Source organism: Humulus lupulus, chromosome 5 (genome assembly GCF_963169125.1).
Source record: "Humulus lupulus chromosome 5, drHumLupu1.1, whole genome shotgun sequence".
NCBI lineage: Eukaryota > Viridiplantae > Streptophyta > Magnoliopsida > Rosales > Cannabaceae > Humulus > Humulus lupulus.
The window spans coordinates 186,657,836-186,670,154 of NC_084797.1; the positions used below are offsets into that span (position 1 = coordinate 186,657,836).

At 42.3% G+C, this 12,319-nt stretch overlaps 1 non-coding gene across 1 annotated transcript; it reads left to right on the top strand.

The window, feature by feature from the left end:
• The first annotated feature begins 8,734 nt into the window (after positions 1 to 8,734).
• On the top strand, positions 8,735 to 8,841 carry LOC133781044 (small nucleolar RNA R71). Its single transcript, XR_009869841.1, has one exon. It is a non-coding gene; the product is annotated as a small nucleolar RNA R71 (small nucleolar RNA).
• Positions 8,842 to 12,319: the final 3,478 nt, after the last annotated feature.

Below are 12,319 nucleotides of genomic sequence, written 5' to 3' on the forward strand. Positions count from 1 at the left end.
ACCAGATGAATATAGCCAAGGTGTATGACCCCGGTGACTGTTTGTCACATGGCTAAGGGACGTTGTCCATAGTTTCGACTCCAGAGTCGTGAGGAAGGTTATGTTGGTGACTAATCACCATGCACCTGTCCTAAACGAACTTATAAATGAATCACTATTCAGTTAAGCCCTGGTGGCCCTATCGTCACACGGCTAGAAGGAGCGATGCTCATTATTGTGACTTTTGGCTATTGTCACCTATTTGTTGGACTGATAGTCCTGAATGGTTATTATGATCACTGTTGATATTATATCATGTTTTATTATGTTTTCTTGCTGGGCCTTGGCTCATGGGTGCTATGTGGTGCAGGTAAAGGGAAGGAAAAGCTTGGCCAGCCTTGAGTGGAGAGCTTGGGCGATGTGATGTACATACAGGGCCGCTTGATCGCCACGGTGAAGGAGTTCTCAGAGGGACTAGGGGTTTACCCTATTTTTGCCGCTTAGGCCGGCGGGGATTGTATATTTGGAACTGTAGCAACTCTTTTGTAACATTAACTACTTGTAAACATTTTAAAAGGCTCATGAGGAGTTTATTTACTTAATGAAAAGTGTCCTTTCCTTTTTACTGGTTTTACACCTTAATCTGTTAATGACACTTAGATCACGTTTTTAACCAAAGGACTCGGGTAGCGGGTCAAATTTCCGGTTCACCGTTCACCGTAACTGTTCTGGGGTAGCCAGGGCGTTATAACTTGGTATCAGAGCAATGCCAAGGTTAGGGTTCCTGTAGACTGGCTGGGTATGTACACACATCACCGAAGACAAGCTCGACTCACGGTTTGGTAACTATTTATGTGGTTACATGTATAATTGTGTAAATGTGATATATACGCTTTACCTGTGTGCATGAGATGTTATGTTGAGCCTGTGCCCTGAAATATCATATCTTCAGCAAATGTGTACTGATTAGTACTGAGATTGCTGGCACCTGCTTATTAGTATGGTTGTTTATGAGTTATTATGTGATACATGCTGAGTGGTGAATGCCATGAACATGTATCTGATTGTGAATATTGAATGACTGTGGAATGTGATAAACGTCTGTTGTTCTTGGACCGTAAGGCGGCAAGAGGTTTAGTTATTACTACCTGACTGGCCGTATTGATTATTGTTTCAGTAAGGTATCAGTGACAGAATGAACCCAGAACAGACAGGCACCTCGACTGGCCAGAATGGTCAGGGTTAGAATAATGACAGCAGTCAGGGTCAAGTGAATGACCAATCTCAGGTTCCACAGCCAGCACCTGCAAACTGGCATCAGTTGTTTAATGATTTGCAGGCTACAGTGTTGAAACAGGGAGAGGAGCTTCGTCTCCTAAGACAGCAACAAGTGCCAGTGGTAGCCAGTGTTGCAGAGGCACCTTCTGTGTCGATGCCAGTTATTGGGCCACTGCCTGGGGTTGAAAACAGATTGGAACCTCTTTATGACCGGTTCAGGAAACAGCAACCTCCTGTGTTTGAAGGCAGTGCTGATCCCACCAAAGCTGAACAATGGATGAGCATGCTTACCACTATGCTTGACTTTATGAGGGTAGTTGGTAATGAGAGGGTGGCCTGTGCTGCCTATATGTTTCGGGAAGATGCCCGAATTTGGTGGGAGGTGGTTGGTCAGACCAAGGATGTTAATCTCCTGAGCTGGGAGGAATTTCATACTTTGTTTAATGAAAAGTATTATAATGACGCCATTAGAGCGGCGAAGGCTGATGAATTTATGAGGCTACTTCAGGGAAACTTATCAGTAACCGAGTATGCCTTAAGGTTTGATCGTTTGGCTAAGTTTTCCAAGGAGCTGGTACCCACTGATGGGACCAGGAGAGAGCGTTTCCTACAGGGGCTACAGCCTAGATTATCCCGAGATGTGCGCATCACCACTGTGGCAGGAGTGACCACTTATGCACAGGTGGTGGAGAAGGCACTTACAGCTGAAACTGCAGAGATTAAGATCTGGCGTGAGAGTGCAGCCAGAAGGGATTTCAGGAGGCCAGGTCCTCCATTTATGGGTTCTGGTAGGGGTGTTGACCCCAGTGATCAGAAGAGGAAGGTTCCTGACACCTTCCCAGTTCCAGGTCCTGACAGGAGACCTCGTGGTGTTACAATAGGTCGTCCTGGGGGCAGTGAAGCCTGGAAGTCTTATCCTGAGTGTCCTAGATGCAAGAGGCATCACTTGGGAGAGTGTAAGGCAAGGGCCTGCTTCTCTTGTGGAGCAGTGGGTCATCTGAAAAAGGATTGCCCTAAGGCAAGAAAGGAAGAACCCAGGAAGGCAGACAGCTCGGCCCCAGTGCGAGTGTTTGCATTGACTCAGGCAGAAGCTGAGGCTTCCCCCTCAATTGTTACAGGTCAGCTTTTTAGTGCAGGAACTGTTTATAATGTATTGATTGACTCAGGTGCTACACATTCCTTTGTTGCTAGTAGTGTTATTGATAGATTGTGTAGACCTTGTGATTTCCATGCTGTGGGGTTTGGTACTTTGTTACCCACTGGGGAGCTGGTTGTTTCCAGAAGGTGGGTCAGATCTTTGCCAGTGATAGTAGAGGGCAGAGAGTTGTCAGTGGATCTTATATAGTTGGTTATGACTGACTTCGATATGGTACTGGGTATGGATTGGTTAGCCAAGTATGGGGCAACCATTGATTGCAGAAGGAAGATGGTTACCTTTGAGCCTGACGGTGAGGATCCTTTTGTATTTGTTGGTACTGTGCATGGACCCCGTATTCCTATGATTTCTGCATTGAGGGCTAGGGATTTATTGCAAGGGGGTTGTATTGGATTCTTAGCCAGTGTGGTTGATACCACCAAGGTCGTGCCAGTGAGACCAGAGGATACTAGACTTGTGTGTGAGTTTCTGGATGTGTTTCCAGAGGATTTGCCAGGGTTGCCACCACACAGAGAAATTGAGTTCGTTATAGAACTGGCCCCAGGGACGGAGCCAGTGTCTAGAGCACCATACAGGATGGCCCCAGCTGAGTTGAAAGAATTAAAGGTACAGCTGCAAGAGCTGTTGGATTTGGGTTTTATCAGACCTAGCTTTTCACCTTGGGGTGCACCAGTTCTGTTTGTGAAGAAGAAAGATGGTTCTCTGAGGATGTGTATAGATTACAGAGAACTGAATAAGCTGACAATTAAGAACTGACATCCTTTGCCAAGGATAGACGATCTGTTTGATCAATTGCAGGGTAAGACGGTATTCTCTAAGATTGACCTTCGTTCTGGTTATCATCAGTTGAGGGTTAAGGAGGGAGACATACCGAAGACTGCTTTTCGCACTAGGTATGGGCATTATGAGTTTCTAGTTATGTCATTCGGGTTGACTAATGCCCCTGCCGCTTTCATGGATATGATGAACAGGGTGTTCAAGGATTATTTAGACCAGTTTGTGATCGTCTTTATCGATGATATTCTAGTGTATTCTCAGACTGAGTCAGAGCATGAGTATCATCTGAGGTTGGTTCTGCAGAGGTTGAGAGAGCACAGATTGTTTGCAAAGTTTAAAAAGTGTGAATTCTGGTTGTTTCAGGTGTCCTTCCTTGGGCATATTGTCAGTAAGGAGGGGATTAAAGTGGATCCATCAAAGATTGAAGCGGTCAGAGATTGGCCAAGGCCAAATAATGCTTCTGAGATTAGGAGTTTCCTTGGATTGGCAGGGTATTACAGACGTTTTGTGGAAGGGTTCTCAAAGATTACTACTTCGTTGACTGAGTTGACACGCAAGGGTCAGAAGTTTGTGTGGTCAGACAAATGTGAGAACAGCTTCCAAGAGTTGAAACAGAGATTGATTACAGCTCCAGTGCTGAGTCTTCCTACGGACCAAGAGAAGTTTGTGATATACTGCGATGCTTCTCATCAGGGTTTGGGCTGTGTCTTGATGCAATCAGAGAGATTTATAGCCTATGCTTCTCGTCAGCTGAAGGAGTACGAGAAGAGGTATCCTACTCATGATCTAGAGTTGGCAGCGGTGGTTTTTGCTTTAAAGATATGGAGACACTATCTCTATGGAGAGAAGTGTGAGATTTATACAGACCACAAGAGCCTGAAGTATTTCTTTACCCAGAAGGACTTGAACATGAGGCAAAGGCGTTGGCTGGAATTAGTGAAAGATTATGATTGTGAGATTTTGTATCACCCAGGGAAAGCCAACGTGGTAGCTGATGCTTTAAGCCGGAAGGGTCCGGGACAGATTCATGGTATTAGACTGATAGCCAGAGAGTTGGCTGATGACATGACCAGAGCTGGTATAGAGTTACTGGTGGGCCAGTTGGCCAATGTTACGCTACAGTCTACGCTGCTAGAGAGGATTAAAGAGGGTCAGCTGAGTGATCCACAACTGATCAAGATTAGAGAGGATGTCTTGGCTGGAGCATCCAGGGATTATACAGTGTCTGATTTGGGGTTATTGAGATACAAGGGACGGATATGTGTTCCGTTAGACACTGCGTTGAGGCGGGAGATTCTGGATGAATCTCATACTACACCTTACTCTTTGCATCCAGGCACCACGAAGATGTATCAGGATGTAAGATCATTGTATTGGTGGCCAGGGATGAAGAGAGATGTAGTGGAATATGTGGCTAAGTGCTTGACATGTCAGCAGGTCAAGGCTGAGCATCAGAGGCCGGCAGGGTTACTGCAGCCTCTGGATATTCCAGAGTGGAAGTGGGAGGACATCACAATGGACTTTGTGGTGGGCTTGCCCAGGACAGTTGGTCAGCATGATTCCATTTGGGTGATAGTGGATCGTTATACCAAGTCAGCTCACTTTCTACCAGTGAGGACTACCTATACCGTTGACCAGTATGCAGATCTCTATGTGAGAGAGATCGTGCGCCTCCATGGAGCTCCTAGGTCGATCGTGTCAGATCGGGACCCTACGTTCACTTCCAAGTTCTGGGAAAGTTTACAGACAGCCATGGGTACACAACTGAAGTTTAGTACAGCTTATCATCCTCAGACAGATGGGCAATCTGAGAGGACGATTTAGATATTAGAAGACATGCTGCGGGCATGTGTGCTGGACTTTGGTGGGTCGTGGAGTAAGTATCTGCCTTTGATAGAGTTCTCCTATAATAACAGTTATCAGTCTACCATTGGTGTTGCACCTTATGAGATGCTATATGGTAGGAAGTGTAGATCTCCCATTCATTGGGATGAGACAGGTGAAAGGAGATACTTAGGTCCTGAAGCGGTTCAGAGGACCAGTGAGGCTATTGAGAAGATTAGAGCTCGGATGCTTACTTCTCAGAGTAGACAGAAGATCTATGCAGATCCCAAGCACAGGAACGTGGAGTTCCAGGTAGGAGACTATGTCTTCCTTAGAGTCTCGCCATGGAAAGGGGTGAGGAGGTTTGGGAAGAAAGGCAAGCTGAGTCCCAGGTTTGTAGGTCCATTTGAGATCCTGGAGAGGATTGGTCAAGTGGCTTACAGGCTAGCTTTGCCTCCGGCATTGTCGGCCGTGCATAATGTATTTCATGTTTCCGCTCTTCAGAGGTATGTATCTGATGAGAGACATGTTTTGAGTTATGAAGATCTGGAGCTTGAACCAGATCTCTCCTTTGAGGAGCAACCTGTTCAGATACTTGATCAGAAGGATAAAGTCCTCAGGAACAAGACGATACCTTTGGTTAAGGTATTGTGGAGGAACAGCAAGGTCGAGGAGGCGACCTGGGAGCTGGAGTCTGATATGCGGAGTCAGTATCCCGAGCTGTTCAGGTAAATTTCGAGGACGAAATTTCTGTAAGGAGGGGATAGTTGTAATGCCCCGGATTCCCTATTATGGTTAATGGCTGGATTAGTAGTCCGGGAGGGCCATAACTGTTTAATTATGCCATTAAATGTGTTTATGCATGTTTACGAGAATTATGTTATCATATGATGTTAAATGCATGCATGTGAGTCCACGCTTGTTTACAAGGGTATTATGGTAATTTGGCCTGTTGAGGGTATAATTGAATATTTGTTGTATGTTAATGATATATTGTGAGACACACTATAATGTGGATTGGTTCGAGAATTTCGACATGAGACGATCCTTTAACATGGTTTATCGGTTTGGTCATAACAGGTTTGAGCTCGGGGCTCGGGGTGAGTCTCGGGGTGATATTAAAGTTTATAGCGTTACCGGGAATTTTAGGGTAACGGGTTATGAAATATTGGAGTTTGAGGATATTGAGGTTAGCGGGAAATGGGAAGCGTTAATTATAATTAACGGGTTTAGCGGAGTGTACCAATTTTTCCCTTGGGGTGACTTTAGAGGCTTAAGATGACATAAGGGGTATTTTGGTCTTTTTGGAAGGATATATGTGACTAAGTGACTTAGAAGGCTGTAGAATAAAACAGAGTAAAATAGGGGTTCTATCTTCTCTTCCCGTACCTTCCCATAGCTTCATCTTCTTCATTGCTCCTTTGATGGTTTTGTGTTCTTGGTGATAATTCAAGCTAGAGAAACTTAAGGCTGGGTTGGAGCACTTGTGTTAGCTTGTGTGGGAGGTTCAAGACAAGTTTCAAGGTGAGTTTTGTCCATTAACACAGCTGGTACTCTGTTTTTGTTTATAGTTTTCAATTCATGTTCTTGATGTGGGAAGTATGAATCAAAGGAGGGTTTTGGTGTTAGTTGATTGGGGTTTGGTGTGAGTGAGATAAGGATGTTGTAAGGGGGTTTAATTACATGTTTGGAGGAGGTTTTATGATGGTTTGAGAGGCTGGTTTGAGAGAAAAATGCACAGGGGGAAAAAAATCTGGTTTGTGCGTGGGCTTGTTGCTGAATTGGGCTGGGTGCCGCGGCACAGCTTTTGTGTGCCGCGGCCCACGCGCGTCTGGCAGATGGGGCTTGGGGGCGTGCCACGGCACGACTTTTGGGGGCCGCGGCCCATAAGGCCAAATTTTGCTAAAAGTGGTTTTTAGCTTAGGGATTTAAACCATAGGCCTCGGGGTTGGACCTAGTACCCGGTTGGGTTGTATTTGAGGTCTCGGGGGGCTGGGATTTGGTTTGGGAACCCTCAGTTATCATTTTTATTGATGAATCCTATATTTTGGTTATGACCAGGTGACCGTCGAGGAATTTTAAGGTTGATCGTTCTCAGGGGTCGTTCGTATAATTATTCTCACTCGAACCATAGGTAAGAAAACGATGTTTGAGTATAGTTGCACCCTGTAGGTATATGACATGTGTGGTTTGATACTTGAAGCATGTTGGTTGATATATGTGGACATGGATTGCATATTAAATGCTGTTGAACGTTGTTTACCTGTTTGAGACACTGACTAGTCAGGTACCGACTCTAAAGTCGAGAATCATGCATTGAATGGCTCTATAGCATTAATGCCAGACCGACCCAAGGGTCGAGGAACTTATAAGCGCTTGCCTGGCTTACAACCAGATGAATATAGCGAAGGTGTATGACCCCGATGACTGTTTGTCACATGGCTAAGGGACGTTGTCCATAGTTTCGACTCCAGAGTCGTGAGGAAGGTTATGTTGGTGACTAATCACCATGCACCTGTCCTAAACGAACTTATAAATGAATCACTATTCAGTTAAGCCCTGGTGGCCCTATCGTCACACGGCTAGAAGGAGCGATGCTCATTATTGTGACTTTTGGCTATTGTCACCTATTTGTTGGACTGATAGTCCTGAATGGTTATTATGATCACTGTTGATATTATATCATGTTTTATTATGTTTTCTTGCTGGGCCTTGGCTCATGGGTGCTATGTGGTGCAGGTAAAGGGAAGGAAAAGCTTGGCCAGCCTTGAGTGGAGAGCTTGGGCGATGTGATGCACATACAGGGCCGCTTGACCGCCATGGTCAAGGAGTTCTCAGAAGGACTAGGGGTTTACCCTATTTTTGCCGCTTAGGCCGGCGGGGATTGTATATTTGGAATTGTAGCAACTCTTTTGTAACATGAACTACTTGTAAACATTTTAAAAGGCTCATGAGCAGTTTATTTACTTAATGAAAAGTGCCCTTTCCTTTTTACTGGTTTTACACCTTAATCTGTTAATGACACTTAGATCACGTTTTTAACCAAAGGACTCGGGTAGCGGGTCAAATTTCTGGTTCACCGTTCACCATAACTGTTCTGGGGTAGCCAGGGCATTACAAGATGGGCGTGGGTTTGGATAATAATATGGTCTAGCATGTAATCCATAAGTTGGTTGATGAGGTGGTTATTGAGGTGGGTACTGTGGATATTGTGGTTGTAACCCTTGATTATTTTTCCAGGATAGATTAGGATGATTTTTCCAGGCAGGTGTATAGGAATTTGAGTAAGTATTGAGTGCAGGTCTTGAAAAATTACCTATAACCTGTGCCTGTTCCAAGGGCATGTTGTTCACATCAGTTGAGCAACTAGCTGTGCTCAGGTATTGTTCATAAGAATGAGGTCCTCCACAAATCTCACAACTCATGACATTCTGTTCTTGCATTGCTTGTGTGGTTAGATTAGTTTGCTGCAGTTGTTTGGTTAGATATGCTACTTGAGCGGTCAATAACGCTATTGGATCAACTTCTAAGACTCCTGCTAATTTCTTATTATCTCGCTTAGTGGGCTAATTATAATTATTTATAGCCATCTCTTCCAACAACTCGTATGCTTCATTCACACTTTTTCTCATAAACGCCCCTCCTGATGCTGCATCTATTATCGTTCTTGTATTTCCTCCCAAACCATTGTAAAAAGTATGAACTAACAACCACTTCTCTATTCCATGATGTGGGCATCTCCTTTGCAATACCTTAAATAGTTCCCAAGCATCATACAAAGACTCCCCATCTAGTTGATGGAAGTTGTTAATCTCTCCTCTAATTCTGGCTGACTTGGCAAGAGGAACATATTTACCAAGAAAATTCTTAGCCAAATCTTCCCAAGTAAGTATAGAATTGGCTTGTAAAGAATTTAACCAACTCTTAGCTCTATCCCTTAGTGAAAATGGGAATAGTCTCAATCGTACAACATCATTACTCACCCCATTCATTTTAAATGTCACACATAACTCCAAAAAGTTTGTGATATGTAGATTTGGATCCTCATTCGATAACCCCCCAAATTGTACACAGTTTTGCACCATCTGAATAATTGAGGGTTTGATCTAAAAAATTTTAGCCTCAACAGTTGGAGGATGAATGCTTGAGTGTATCCCTGTAACAGTAGGGAGTGCATAATTTCTTAATGGTGGATCAACTTCAGCTGCATTACCCATATTTGCATTATTGTTGACAACGTTATTTGCGTTCTCAGCCATGGTAAAGTCCAGCCTTTTCTTTATCTTGCCATTCTTTCTACAAGTTTTCTCAATTTCAAGATCTATTGGTATGATTTCTTTTTGTCTACTTCCTCGCATATACCAACAATTCCTGAAACACAAAATAACCTTGATCCAAATAAATATCAAACAATAAAAATAAAAATAAAAATAAAAATATAAAAATACCAAATTAGAACAAATAATAATTAACTATGATATTGGAAATTTAGTCCTTGGCAACGACGCCTAAAACTTGATCGCTTAAATCTGCAGGCAAGTATACATGGTCGTGTTAAGTAATAAATTATGTAAGATCAAAGATCATCCCATGTAGACTATTAACCAATCACCAATAATTGTTTTTCAATCTGGTGATTAAAATTAAGATGAATAATTCTAAACTACAAACATAATTTAAATAGTTGTAAACAGAACAATGAATCAAGGTATTGAAAATCAATAATAAAAAGCCTAGGGAATGAATTTCATCAACTTTTCATTCTATTAATTTTACTAATAAGTTCTAAATCTCTTCTTCCTATTATAATAGCAGGTTAGCATAAATCGATTCCTATTCTTTTTCAAGATATAAGATATCAAACTATATACAAGTTTTCCACATCTCTGCGATAAACTTAAACACATAGCAGGCATTAAGAATGGTAACATAATTGCTACATAAGTCATATAGGTACTCTCGTCAAATACATAACCTATGTCTATATAACGATAGCATATTCAATTCGCATCTTTCGAATTTTGAATCAAAATCATTAAATGAAGCAAATATTGATCAAGTAGTTACTAGCATTAAGCAAAAATTATATAGATTAGAATAGAGAAGAAAAATCAAAAGAACATCATAATTCAATTAGATAGAGTTCCAAGTGACTACATTAAACCCTAGATAAAAATTTGTTTAGTTCATATCAGACATAATAACAATAGTATTCATATAATTGTTCATAGAAAATAACCTAAAGAATTAAGATGAAGAAGAAATCTAGAAAGTAATAAACCAAAAAAAGAAATCTAAATACAATAATCACAGCAATCTTTTCTAAATCTAGGGTTTATAAAACTCCTCCGCCTCCTCAAATTCGCAAAAGAATGTCACTTAAATATATTCCCAATGCCCATAAGTGAAAAGACTGTTTTGTCCTTCTAAAAATGACTTAAAATTTCAAAATCGCGTCGATAACGCTAGGTTTGGAGCGCTGTAGTGCTGAAAACAGAGCCAAATTCCATAAAAAAAAATTCACGTACTAGCGTTGTAGCGCTACAATCAAACTCCAAATAAATAGCAACTAGCGCTATAGCACTAGGTTTGTAGCGCTGTAGCACTACAATCAGACTCCAAATAAATACCAACTAGCATTGTAGCACTAGTTTTGTAGCGCTACTTACAGAAACACAGGCCTTTATAACAACAAATGAGTGTTGTAGCCCTACTATGCTAGAGCTGGGGCCCTAATCACTGTGACTTAACTCATACTCCTTCTTAGCATCAAAAAACCTGAAACATGAACAAACAAGCATAAATCTAAAATAAAATAGCCCTAAACTAATGAAATCCTTCCTAAAAACTAGACCATAAACGAGCCTAAAACTCGTTTATCATATATACAGAAAAAGCGGATCCCATCAGGCATGTTGGAAATTTGAGGACCAGATGGAACTGCTCGGGGTAAGTGACGATTATTGGTGTAGAGTTTTCCCGACTACATTGTCAGATACTGCCCAGGAATGGTATTGGAAGTTTAAGCCAAATTCCATTACCTCTTGGGAAACATTCAGGAAGGAGTTTTGCAGAATATTCAGCGCTGCTCGAACTCCACCAGTTTATGCCAACCACTTGGCAGATATCAAACAAGGAAAGGATGAGTCTCTAAAGAATTATATACAGAGGTTCATGAGAGAAGCCAACCGAGCAACTGCTGTGGGAGATGAGGGAAGATGGTTGCCATATCCTCTGGAATCACTTATCAGAGCCCTTTGTGGGTTAGTATACAAAGATATACAATTTCAACACTTCAACAATTTTTGACCGAGCAGACAAGTATATGAAATTGGATGACGCGATCGAGAAAGAGGAGAAGGGCATAAACAATCCGGGCGGATTAGCTGACCCTCCTAAGAATGGGGGAAACAATCAAAATGGTGGAAAGAAACATGGAAATAACGGGTCTGACCACCATGAAGAAAAGAAGGCCAAGTTGGGTCCAAGCGATAAGCCAACCAAGTATGAGCCTCGTTTCACTAATTACATCACTCTCTTGGCTAGCCGAGCGGAAATATATCTTGCTAGTCATCAAGAGGTTCCCTACCGAAAACCCCCACCCATCAGGAAATAGATGAGTAAAAGAGACATTGTCGTTTCCATGGAGATTATGGTCACGATATGAATGAATGCAATCATCTGAAGGACGAGATAGAATTTCTTCTGCGGTCGGGAAAGTCAAAAAAGTACCGAGCAGAGAAACCCCAAGGAGAAGGAAGCAACAACAACCCTAGGTTCAAACGACAACGATCTCAACCCTTGCAACCCGAGCCTGTGGAATTTAATTTAGACACTATATGTGGAGGTCCACACTTGGTTAGGGATAGTAATAAGGCAAGGGAAAGATATGCCCAGACACTTCAACATGAGTTGGATGCAACATCAACATCAGAAGTCATGACTATAGAGGAGCGGCCTCCAAACAATCCTCAGTACGAAAGTGAGTCTCTTACTTTTACAGAGGATGATGCCAGACACGTAAGGTATCCTCATAATGACCCGCTCATCATTACAGTCAAAATTGAAAACATGAAAGTAAAGAGATGCCTAGTTGATACGAGAAGCTCTGTGGACATTATCTACAAGTCATCTTTTGAAAAGATGAAGTTGTCCATCAATGACTTAAAACCATGCTCTCAAGTTATTTATGGGTTCATTGGAGAAGGATTGTCACCGACTGGAACAATCATGTTACCGGTCACCACAGGAGATGCTCCTAGGCACGAGACGATCATGACAGAGTTTTTGATTGTAGATTATTTG